Genomic DNA, 12989 nt, shown 5'->3' on the forward strand with positions numbered 1-12989 from the left:
AGAACAGAAGAACGAGACACGCTACGAGTTTGCAGTCCTTATTACGGGAAAGCCTGCTTTTCAGCCTAAGTAGTTCAGTAGAAAACTATAAAATCAATGTTGACAGCACGTGCAACCTTTCAAACAGGTTGTCAATGAGGAAAAAAAGCGGAGCAGCTTTCAATACCGCCGCGGAACATGCACAGCGGAAAGACAGCCGTGGGAGAGGTCGAATGTAACCTTTATTCCGCTACGCTCCACCAGTGTATTGTGCTAACAAGGGTTCGCACAGCTACAGAAACCAAGTAGAAAACCGCGCTCAGTTTCTGCGCTCAAGCTAACACAGATCAACTTCGTTAAATTTTATACACGACTGGTTTAGTTAAAACAGCGCGCCAGAGGCAACCCCGAACTCTATAGGCGGCATTTAAATGGCTTAAAATGCATTATTAACATGTGTTCTGTTTCTCTTCAGTCTCCAACATAAATTATAAGGCGATGAGCTTGCTATTTGTCTGAATAACGTGAAACTTGGCACGATTAAAAAGCGGTTTTAGCGAAGAAGTCCAGTTTATTCTATTTTAACATACATTTTTTTTTATTTCATAGCGGTAGTTACCGCAGTTTTCTAGGATTATATAATCTTCTCAAAAGCTCTAATCTGTTGAAAGTCGCTCGTATTTTAGAAGAGCGATAAGTAATAAAACTCTACATATTGATTTAGAGTTTGTTGCAACGCGAATGACGTTTATACCTGAATTTTATTCGCGTACTTCTACTGGAGTGTCGTCTAAGGCGGACCGCCTTTTCTGAACAGTGTTGTTTCTGTCGTGTTCTGAGAAGCCAGTCGCGAAATCAGTTTTAAGAAAGCTCGTTGTATGTTTATAGCAAAGGGGAGTTCGCCGATGCGATTCATTTAAAAAAAAAAGGACATGGGCTTCGCGTTAGACCGGCCTAGATCTAGCCACAGGTGTTACAGTTTTGACTGCATATAGTATAGTTAGGTGAGCACAGTGGAAAGTTCAACAACCAATAGCTTCATCAAGTGCTCGTTGAGTAATATGCTGTGTAAGTGCTCGCTGTGTAATATGGAGTCAGGATGCATAATGATCGCCATCCATATTGAAGCGTGAAGATGTGCCCAAAACACTGTAGCGCAACGTAGTTTTGCTTACTATATATCTTGTGACAGTGTTAACGTCCGCCAGGTCAATTACGCCACTACAGAGAAATTTTCTACACTGTTGCAAGTTAAAGAATTGCACTGTGATAAGACACCTTGCATATAAGAAAGTCCAGGTGCGACACTTACTATTTCGCACAAAACTCGGTGACAAGAGGCTTGTGTGAAAGTTCGTCAGCAGGCGCCTTTTGATACTCACAGGTGTAGAATAACTCCGAACACTAGCTTCGGTGCAACCATATATGGAGGGACGCACACGCTTTCCCCCTGACGGAGGGCGCAGCTGGAAAATAGACCTCGCGCGTGCGCAGGTCAACAGCGACACGTTGTGATCGATATCCTCCAGGTGGCCCATTCTACGCGGCTGACGTATCTATTAACGCATAAAAAAAACGTACTCGCTCTTTTGTTGTTGTTGCTATGAGCAGTGGCAATTTTTTCAACGAATCAACCACCGTGTATAGAGTGCAACAGGATGTTTCGTGTGGGAGCGCTAAGCGGCCATTGAGATTTACTTTCGACGCATTTACTTGCAGGAGGTGAACGATGTTGGTGAAGATGCCAAAACAAGTATGTCCCCATGACAGCATAAGGCGTGCGCGTTAAGACTATACGTTCAGAATGTCGTATATTGCGTGTCGGAAAGTAAACATCCCACTTTCTAAGGCACCACGGTTGGCGGACCGACTGTAGCAGTAACGAAGGTTGCCGGGACTCCTCACTTGAACACTCCCCCATGCATGACTTATGATATAAGACGCTAAACAAATGCACGCCATACATTAGTTATTTGTTCAGCTTCTTCAACATACCTTGTTTTGCAGAGCTTTGCTGCAGGTACAGGAAGGTTAGTGCGCCTCGACCTTTCATTTCACATCGCTATTTAGCACCACGTCCAGATAGACGCAAGTTTTCACGTACGTGCATCTTTTATGAATTGTTTTTTTTTCTTTGTTTCAGTAGGTCAGACGTAAGCGTCGTTTATGTAATTTCAGATTTTATCTAACGCCAGGCGCAAGCTCCCGTCGGGAGGGAAACAATCCTGCGTAGAAAAAAATAATTTTTAAGGCAGATATCGCTCCATATGCTGAGCTCACACATTTTTCGTACGCGAAACTCTTTGCATCAGTTTTTGTGCATCTAAATTAAACCTGAATTTAAATCTATTTATTAAAATTCATTTGATATTGAAGGCACTGAAATGAATTGAATCAATTAAAGAAAACAAACAACTATATTGAATTGAATTCAACAATACGCCCGATCTTGTTCAGCGAAACAGACGTTGAATTGCAATTTTTTGCAATAGCCGGAGTTTCCTTTACTCTGTTTACTTTGTTTCTTTCTATGCATGAAAGCCAAAAAGTAATTTAAGAGTAATTGCACTGCTTTTCGAAGTAATTCTAATGTAATGTCAACGTTTTCCGAGTAGTAATAGGTATTCAATTTAATTATATTCTCGCGTTTTTTGAGGGGAAAGTAGCTGGTGATGTAATTTAATTCCTTTTCAAAAGTAACTTTGCCATGCATGTTCAGACTGACTCTAGGAATTTAATGACATCACTTTCAAGCCGTTTCGACTACTGGTTTTGTAGAAAAATAGGGGTAAACAGTTGTGTAAATTCGCAAAAAGACCTCACAAGTGGTGCGTATACTTACCTCAGTTGTTCGGACGTATTAGACAACTTGTATTGCAGTTGAAAATTGCTTCAAGAAGTATTATGATGAAGTTCACTGGTGTAAAAGGCTAAAAAGCTCTGCAATATTTCCATCCCCCCCCCCCCCCCCCGCCCCCAGAAAAAAAAGGGAGTCTCTTAGAACTATCCACCCGCGCTTGTAAAAACACATAGAATACCAAGGAGGCCTATTAGTGAAATATAAAAACACATTGGATGGCTTGTTTGATAGTTTGGTATAGCATTCTGTGCGCAAAAATATGGTACGTAGGTGCATCGTTTTCCGTTTCCTGGCACTTGAAGCGAGCGAGACACGCGTGTCCCGCAGCTGCACAAAAGGTTATTTATTCACTCTCACCTATGAACGCTTTTTTGTGCTTTTATGTTGTTTTATCGCTTCCGCTGAAGGAGACGCTCGCTTTCATGTACAGTCTTTCTCACAATGCCGTAACCGCAGGGTTTGCTGGTATACCACGAAGCAGGACACGCGCGGCAACACCGTGCAGCTCAAAAATCCCTGGACTGTCAGCAAACCTCTCGTCCTTACACCAGAGGAGCTCATCAGAATCAAGGGTGCTGTAAGCAACCTTGGCAGGGAACCCTGCGAAGCGGACACTTCTCCCCTATTCCTATTGTCTATGCGAGCGCGAAGGCGAAAAGTGTGACCCCGTCGACCGCCGCATGAAGGTTCCGGTGCACCTCTCACCTTCACTTTTGTTCAGCAGTTTTCAAACGATCCGAGTGAAATAAACGCGGAGTGTGCGCCCGCATGTGGAATAAGTGCACCAACTCGGCTATAGGTGGCATATGTTGCCACCTATGCATCATAACTACAAGGAAAAATTACGGAGGGCATTCCTTGCTTTGAATGCGCAAGCACTGTCTCATCGTGAGCTCTGCGGCGAGGTTCATTAAATATTCCTTCCTTTCTAATGACACACCTACTCATTAGCATACACTAGGCTCACCTTTATTTTCCAAGAAACAACACGGTTTTGCGGCCTATGGGTTGCGTAGTCGCTTCGCGAAGCGAAGATCCCTGATTCAATTCTCGCACCTACTGAAGAAATATTTAGTTTTGTTTTGATGTAGACGTCACTATCTTATGGTCTATTGCGGATCTCATGCGAGAGCATGGTGACGTCGCTGAGGGGTTTTCAGGCCCCTGCAGCTCGTCAGTGCTGTCGCGTTTCGTTGCCGATAAGCCAAATAAATAAGCGCTGCAGCTTACACACATACGAGATTTTGTGTGCACAAAGACTTCCGCATGAAGCATTTCATGATTTTGGCTTGAATAGAAATCGATAAAGCGCCTTTCTTTTTTTCTGCCGCACAGCTGATAAAGGGCAACACCGAGAGTTTTCCCAAAATTTTGAGTTTAGGACCGCATCACATTCCTTGAACTGCCTTGCCTCCGGCACAAGAACGTACTTTTTAAAATACCAAGCACAACTATTATAGAACAGCAGAAACAAACAACTGAAACCGAAACCCTGTTTGTGGCCAGGGACGATGCGGCGCTTATCGTAGCAACGACGTCAGAGACATCAATAAAAGATCCCTCGAAGAAGGGTAGCATCGAGGAAGAAAATAAATTAGGAGAGGGTGTTACGTCACACTTTTTGAATCCGGACGTGAGGGCTCCCCTCGCTAGTTGGCCGCCGTCTCAGCGCGCTTGCACATGCGCAGCACACAATGCAGAATAAGACGCCGCTGCGCCCAACGTTATTATTGACTGCTCCGTCGGCCAAAGACTCCTAGTAGTTCTTGCTAAAAGACGTCATTTACGGCGCACTTTTTGGCGTGCAGCTCGTATAGCGAGAGCCTATCCTAATCTTTCCTTCCTTCTTGAGGGGTAGTCAAATGTTCCCAAGCCGCATCCTCCCGAGCCAGGAGCGGCTGCTCTCCGTTGCCGCAGCACTGCCAGCGCAGGCGCGCCGGCTGCGAGGTTACACGCCGCGAGAGCGTACTATCAGCAAGGAATGAAACGCAAACAAGACTGCTGAGCCACGAAACGCAAAATAAGAATATTTTAGCCCGGGGAAGCTCAATACTTGCTCGGGTTCTTTTGACTTGGAAGGCGCGAAGACTCTTCTTCAGCAGCGTTATTCAATCACCCTAGCATTTCCATTCCGGGAGCTAATATTACGGCGTCTTTGAGATGTCACCTCAGTTTTCTTGTTCGCGTTTCATTCATTGCTGATAGTACATCCCTCTCCCTTTATTGATCCAATGCCACGTGTGCCTTCACTGTTCACAGCGCTGGAAGCAACGCCTTGAACAAGAACTCTTCGGCCGCACAAGCAAACATTCTGGACTCTGGGCTCTGATCACGTTCGTATGTAGCGAATTTCCAGAAAAAAAAAACGGAAATCCAAGACCATGGCACATGAGAAGTCACGCAGATATCTTAGAGAGGCGCAATAAGCACATGTGAAGGTAAAGGCCTATTGTCGATCCAGGCAGCCGAGAAGTACGGCAAAGTACACGGAGTCTAACTGAATATAGCTGCCAGCATGTCGTGTCACTTTCCGGGAAACTGTCGTCTTTTACGTCATGTGCTGCCCCGGTGCGTGATTTGAAGAGCGAACAGTGAAGCCACACTTCGCACTATAGTTGGATACAACTCAACAACGAAGCGGCAAATTCCCCTCAAAGAATCCCCTCGAGCCACAGTGCGTCGACCGATTCTCCCCCTTGATAGATCCCCTTGGACCTGCTAGCGTGAAATCGCAAGTTGTTGCAGATGAAAGGGAGATAACATCGACTTAACCAGATTAACCATGACGTCATGACAATCGGTGGACGCCATTGGCTGGAGGGCCTCCTTTGAGGGGCATCTGCCGTTTTGTTGTTGAGTTTTATCCGACTATAGTTTACCCCTGTTTTATTAACAAGAAGAGCAACAAAGGGGGAGGGACGTACGCCCTCGAAGCGTACACCCTGGAAGCCGGCGCGCACCGAGGCGCGCCTGTGGTGGCAGTGCCGCGACAGCGAAGAGCAACCGCTCCTAGCTCGGCTGGAGCGGCCTGGAAACTTTTGACCACCCCTGTACGTCCGTTGAATGGCTGAAACAGTAATTGAAAATCACAACTCAGTTCATAAACTACCGAAGAGGACCTAATACAAGCTTCAAAAGTTGTTCTTCACGCGCGGAGCGGCAACCAAATGTTTGTGACGTTTGTGAGTGTCACCAGCCGAAATCACCTCATTTCAGGCCACTGAAACGGATGATGATGAAAACGTTTATTAAAGCTTTAGTTGAAGGGAAGGCTGATCGGGTCCCTAGTCCGGGACGCCGTTGGTGAAAGCCGCTGCCCGTGCTCTGGCGACGAGGGCTCGTTGTTCCTCGAGGTCCGAGCTGGACAGGGCCGCCTCCCAGCCCTCCCGCGTTGGCTGATTTATGATCTCAATGCTGTCATTTTTCTGACAAGCCCATACCATGTGGTACAAGTTTGCCTTCTGGCCACAAAATTTGCACTGTGCCGAAAAGGACTCGGGCTCAATGGCGTGAAGCGTAGCTGGGTTATTGAAAGACATAGTTTGTAGCCTGCGAAGGTGACATTCCTCTGATTTACTGAGACCCTTAGCGGGCCTCGGAAGTGTCTGCCTTTCAAGGCGCAAATGTTGCAATATTTCTGAATATGTCGTTAGCGGAGAGGGGGATCCAGAATCAGGAAGGGAGGACGTAGAAGGATGCCGGGGAAGAAAAGCTCGGGCCGAAGCGTGTGCGCGCTCGTTTCCTTCAACTCCCTGGTGACCTGGTACCCATATTAATTCCTTCCGTTCAGCTGAAGTCCTACATTGACTAAGAATTTTGCAGGCTAGCGGCGTGATTCTGCCACGCATATAGTTTCTATAAGCCGCCTGGGAATCTGTAACTACGTATTTAGATTCGGAGTGCGTTGCGGCTAGGGCTATCGCTACTTCCTCCATAGCCTGTGTATCCCCGTTACGAACTGAATGCCCGTCCACGACTTGCATTTGGTGCACCACTGAGATTGTTGATATTCCTTGTACAGGACCCGCAGCGTCCACGAAGAAGGCTCCTTCTTTTGTTGAATAGCACTCGTTCATCTTCTTGCTCCTCGCCACTCGTCTAGCATGATGGTGCTCCGGGTGCATGTTTTTGGGAAGCGGAAGCGTAAGGAATTTGCTCTTCCACTCTTTAGGTATATCATGTCTCCCAGCCACTTGCTGCGGAAAGCTAATGTTTAAATCTTCTAAGACCCTGCGGCCGGTCGTAGTTGTGGCCAGTCGCACTACCTGGCTTGTAAGATGGGCGCTAATCAATTCATCAGCCGTGTTGTGTACCCCTAGTTTTAGTAGACGCTCCGTAGATGCTTTCATGGGTAGGCCGAGTGCCTTCTTATAAGCCGTTCGAATGATAACGTCCAGGTGGTTTAGATCGGTCTTCCTCAAACGAAGGTACGGGGCCACGTACACTATCCTGCAGATGACAAAGGCCTGTATTAGTCTAGGGGTATCCTGTTCTTGCATGCCGTTTTTCTTGCTTGTGATCCGAGATATCATACGGATGACTTGTTCGCACACCGTTCGGAGCTTGGTGATCGCTGCTGCGTTCACACCCTTGTTGTTAATGAGCAGCCCCAAAATCCGTATTGTTTCCACCTCGGGAATAGGTGTATCATGGACCGAGATTTCCAGCGATGCAGTATCCCCCTTCCCTCGCAGGACGAGGAGCTCCGACTTGTCCGGGGAACAGCGCAGTCCGCATTCTTCAGCATACTTTTCAACCGTACTGGCAGCCTCTTGGAGGGCCTCCTCCATCTGTCCCATGTTTCCCTCCGTTGTCCATATGGTTATGTCATCCGCGTATAGGGCGTGGCGGATTCCCCTTATGGCATTGAGTTGTTCCGGCAGATGCATGAGGGCAACGTTGAAGAGCAGTGGAGAAAGGACTGCTCCCTGAGGCGTCCCCCTGGTGCCCATGGGTATCGCCTCGGACCTCGTGTCGCCAATCCTGATGTGCGCTTTCCTATCTTGCAAGAAAGCCTTGATGTAATTAAAGGTACGCTTTCCGCAGTGAGTACCCTGTAGATTGTCCAGAATCTTGGAATGCTTCACGTTGTCGAAAGCCCCCTTCAGATCTAATGCTAGTATGGCCCTACTGTTTCGTTATCGATCCCTCGCGCCACTGAAACGGTAAAATTTTAAATCGATTTGCGCAGGAATGTAGTGCCGCACAGCTACCAAGCTTGGTGAAAATTATCAGGATGGCGATGAAAACCTTGAGTAAACGTTTCACTACAATAAGTTAATCTCAAAAAAAAAAAAAAAACGCCGCCGCGGTGGCTCAGTGGCTATGGTGCTCGGCTGCTGACCCAAAGGACGCGGGTTCGATCCCGGCCGCGGCGGCTGGAATTTCTTTGGAGGAGAAATTCTAGAGGCCCGTGTACTTTGCGATGTCAGTGCACGTTAAAGAACCCCAGGTGGTCGAAATTTCCGGAGCCCTGCACTACGGCGTCTCTCATGGCCTTAGTCGCTTTGGGACGTTAAACCCCATAAACCAAACTAATCTAAAAAAATTCCATAGTTGCCTCATAAGTGTCAGTTCCTTGGGTTTAGCGTCGCTGTTCTCGCCGTAGGCCGTCGGCGTAATCGGTATAGCGAGCTCCGGAGGGTGTTACCTCAGTAACCACCCGAAGTTACTGCGATGTCATGGATACCGAGAAGGGAGGGTGGTTACGCCGAAAGCGGAGGAGTGTGGCACGCACTGTCTGCAGCGGCTACTGCTAAACGTGACGTCCAAGCAGAGGCTCAGCAGCAGCGACGCCGCGCGCTTGGTTCGGCGGGCTGGAGAGGAGTGCTGGGCAAGAAACGAAAATGCGCGGAAAGTATCAAGAGTGGTCTATCACTGTACATGTCTGCATGTCTCTCTGAAATTCTTTAGCTCTATATACCACAAAATCCAAATACCTGAACTGCTGCGCTGAAAATCCGCACTACCGGATATAGTAATCGTAAAGTTTTTGTGTATGGCGAGTTTGCCCTTCATTAGCCAATTATTTCGAACCGCCTAATTAACTCCACGAATACCTACCACTGTTGGGATGCGCAGACATAGAAAATAAAAGCTGTCGTTTACACTGCAACAAGAGAGAGCTTCTAGCGGTACTTGGTCCTGACGTTGTCAAGGGCCTCGCACTCCCTTCTGACACGTGCCTATAGGGAGGTGCTGCACGGCCGGAAAACGACTATTAATGCATCCTGTTTGGTGCACGAAACTGAAGCTCGACGGCTGGGATAGGAGCTTTTCCGTGTTTGAAAAGGTGAATATTTGGTTTTGTAGAGAACTATGAAAAAACTGACTGGACGGTTATGAATGTGTAACGGGAATGTTTCACCTTTAGCTGTGGTGTGCAAGCTAAGAACTTTTCTGAGACGCGTGTAGCTTTGACGGTTTTTTATTTCACAACCGATCGCATACCGAGCAGCTGTAGCTAAAGGTGTTGCCCGGAAACTTTTTGTCGAACACTTTTGCTACAGCCTCTGTCTTCATTGTGCCTTGGCTTGCCGATTCCGCCGCCTCGCTTCTGCCCCGACGACTCGACATGCAGGGTACATCCAAGATGCTTGGATTCTGCTCCTGCGACCCGAAATCTTCTCGCTTAAGTAGCCTTGCCGCTGCCTCGTCGGCACGTGACGCAGAGCGTTTTGGGCGGGACAGGCCTTTTCGCTCCCTTTCAGGAGCTCACCGGCTCGCTATAGGGGTCTGAAGGTCCGTTTCCTCCATGACATTTCAGCGACAATGATATGAGGCGTTGTGTGTAAAGCACATTTTTTTTAGCGTTATTGTGTAAACTAGGGGGCTCCTTCCTCTCCGATGCTCAAATGCACGTAGTCCAGCACACGTCGCATTGTGGACCACGCCCCTTCCACATCGTCTCGCCGGCTTTGCATATACGAGGTCTGTTAGAAAAGTATCCGACTTCATTTTTTTTTACGAACACCTGATGGATTTGAAACAAGCACGCTTGCACCAGCCTACCTTGAACCTTCGTGCGCATGCACAAATTTTTTCTCGCCTGCCGATAGCGTCAGTCACTGGCACGCAGCGTTTGAGTGAGGCAGTGCGCAGTGCTCTCGTCGGTTTTTTATTGCAAGGAAAATGGCGGAGCGACAGGAGCAGCGCTACTGCATCAAATTTTGCCAGAAACTAGGCTACAGCCAAGTGGAAACCATTCTGAATATTCAGACGGTTTTCAGTGACAATGCTATGAGCAGTACTCAGATTAAGCAGTGATACAATTGGTTTAAAGACGGCCGCACATCGGTGCAGAGAGAGCCACGCTCCGGTCGGCCATCAACATGCCGGAATGACCAGGTCATTGCCGAAGTGAACGCTGTGATGACGCGGGACCGTCGTGTGACTATCCGAGAAATTGTGGAAGAGATGGACATCACCAATTTTTCTGCACATTCCAGTATCACCGAAAATTTGGCCATGGAGAAAGATGCGGCGAAATTCGCGCCGAAGCTCCGCACGGTGGACCAAAAGCCGCTTCGTGTTGAAGTCTCACAGGATATGCTGGATTTCACAAACAGTGACCCCGACTTCATCAACACCATAATCGCTGGCGACGACTCTTGGGTGTACAGGTACGACCCGGAAACCAAATCCCAGTCGTCACAATGGCAGTATTCCACGTCATCAAGACCAAAGAAGGCCCGCCAAGTGCACAGCAATGTCAGAGTGATGCTGACTGCTTTCTTTGACTCCCTCTGTGTGGCACACCACGCGTACGCACCCCAGAAAGTAAACATTGACCAAAGGAATACTACAGGGATGTCCTCCGTCGCCTGCGTGGTGCTGTGCGGCGCAAGAGGCCGAAGTTGAGGTCAACAGGAAATTGGCGCATCCATCATGACAATGCTCCTGCACATTCCTCGCACTAAATTCACACTTTTTTCGCGAAAAACCATACCGCTGTAGTTCAACAGACTCCTTACTCTCCTGATATGGCCTCCTGTGACTTCTGGCTGTTTCCCAAAATCAAGAGGCCATTGAAAGGAGCGCGATTTCAGACAAGAGAGGACATTATGGCTGCAACGACAGCTGAGCTAAACTTCATTCCGAAAGGGGCCTTTTCGGAATACTTCCAACAATGGCAGCACCACTGAGAGAAGTATGTGGAGTCCCAAGGAGACTACTTTGAAGGTGATTAGGTTTCCAAAGCTCCAGTTACGCCAATTTTTTTTCTTCGGCAAAAGGTCGAATACTTTTCTAACAGACCTCGTAAGCATGCACTGGCGCAGCCGAGCGCTGCAGCGTCTTAGCGCGCAGCCTAGTTCATCGGACGAGCCATCGGACAGCCGACGCTCCCTGCAAAGCAGGCATGCCGTGCTGCTACTGGCACCGCCGCAGCTCGGCGCGCTGATTACACAAGACTATGGAAAAGGCTAAGAGCAGCACACAGCACCGTGTGCTGCTCAGCTCGTCGTCCCTCATTTGGCGCTATTTGCCGAGCTTGAAGTATTCGCTCTATACCGAGTTTAACTACAGTATATTGCGCTCAATATTGTGCTTCCGACGTAGATCAGCTGGTAGGGCACCAACGTGATGACGTGGCGCCACCTGTGTGATACGCTAAATTCAGTCAGAAATAAAAAAAAAGCGTGGTGTCATAATTACGTGTAGGAAGGTTTCACTTGACGTCATCCGCAAGGGCGCTACTGGCTAACGGGTTGTCCGCCAGGACCATGGTCGTTGTTGCAGACACCGCTGCAAAGTATGTGACCATGAGACTGTAATCCCTGATGCTGCGATTGTTTTGCACGTCTCGCCGTGTATACCCTGCTTGCAACAATGCGACTCAGTGTGCACGCTTGTGGTCTGCATGGAGCATAGAAGAGCTGATATCTTGAAAAGGTTCGGCTGTGCACAGACACGAATTCGTCGACTATGGAGACTTTGACATGGTGCGAGGCGTGGCAGTGCTGCTGCGCCTTGCATTCACGGACGTCAAAAATTATCTTGTGCAAGGAACAAGTTTTGTGACCAGAGACGAATTTAAAGCATACGAATCCATGAATGCGCACATTTTTTTTAGAGCTGGTGGGCGCAAGAGCCGTGCTTGAGGCTGCTTACCGGCGGTCGATGCGTCGTTGTTCGAAAGGCAAGTGATTTTCGGCGTCACTGTTCACGTAGGTACTTAGATATTTCCAATCTGATATACTCGTATCTGACGGGCTACTGCTTGTTCTGGTGGAATTGCTGCGCATCATCAGTACTGCTTCGCCGAAGCTGGATTCCGCATCGTGTGCATTTGTAGCAGAATTCACGCTGCACTGATCAGAACGGCGAAGAGTTCTCGCTCTGTGTACCATTCCTGCTGTGAGTAAGTGACATTTATTTCGCGACCGTTTTACCGCTAAAATGCTGCAGCAAAAGTACTTTATTGTTATTGTGCCGGACCAGTGTCGGTAAATCTTGTGCAGCTAGCCCACTACAGCTAACAAAAATGCGTGTCTGCAGTTGGGCGCATTTTGTAACTTGGCTGTTACTTCATGCGCCGTTCCGTTATGCTACGTGAATGGAAAGTTGGGCGAGTTTGTTGTAGTCTACATACAGAAATGTTGGTCGTGCTGCAGAAGAGGACAATAAAACATCCCACAAGCGCTTGTGGTGTCTGGTTTTCTTTCCCTGATCTCGTTTGTTGAGCGGCCCACATTTCATTGTGTGCTAGGCTGCGTCCTGCACAGTTCTCAGTCTACGTGCAAAGCTGACACCCAATGTGCTTTGCTATGCAGCTAGCCAATTGTACGATCTGTGGTGCTACAGTACTCGAGAATAATGTCACCATGCCTTCATTAAAACAAACACGTTTCCTTTTTTTTCTACTTTTGGCTGCTGCAAAATCAACCACAGTCAATAGCATTCAATTGTTTGTTGTTCGCTTCTCAAGTGCGCCATTCCCAATCATTTAATAAAAAGATGCTGGAGTCATGGCTTCTATAAAAGAAGACGGCGAAGTGCTGTCAGGTCACTGTATTTGTAAAGTAGGCCTGCTGGATGAGTGCTCCCCCATTAGAGCAGTTCTTTTATTCATTGAGGCTGCAGTAAAACAAGAGTCTCGACGGTCTGTACACACAGTGAAAATGCTTGGCTGCCTCCTCAAGTTCGGTTC

At 47.9% G+C, this 12989-nt stretch overlaps 1 protein-coding gene across 2 annotated transcripts in view; it reads right to left on the reverse strand.

Moving 5' to 3' along the window:
- The window catches only part of LOC149351813 (sulfotransferase ssu-1-like), a 46219-nt gene that overhangs the window by 9626 nt on the left and 23604 nt on the right, over positions 1-12989 (reverse strand). The window contains exon 1 of one of the 2 annotated variants that reach the window (XM_089581141.1): positions 1292-1355. The exons of the other annotated variant lie outside the window; for it this stretch is intronic. The gene's annotated coding sequence lies outside the window, so the exon portion shown is untranslated. Of the gene's footprint in view, positions 1-1291; positions 1356-12989 lie in introns of those variants that run through there. 2 annotated transcript variants of the gene reach the window in all.

Source organism: Amblyomma mixtum, chromosome 3 (genome assembly GCF_055824585.1).
Source record: "Amblyomma mixtum isolate Tamu chromosome 3, ASM5582458v1, whole genome shotgun sequence".
Taxonomy (NCBI): Eukaryota; Metazoa; Arthropoda; class Arachnida; order Ixodida; family Ixodidae; genus Amblyomma; species Amblyomma mixtum.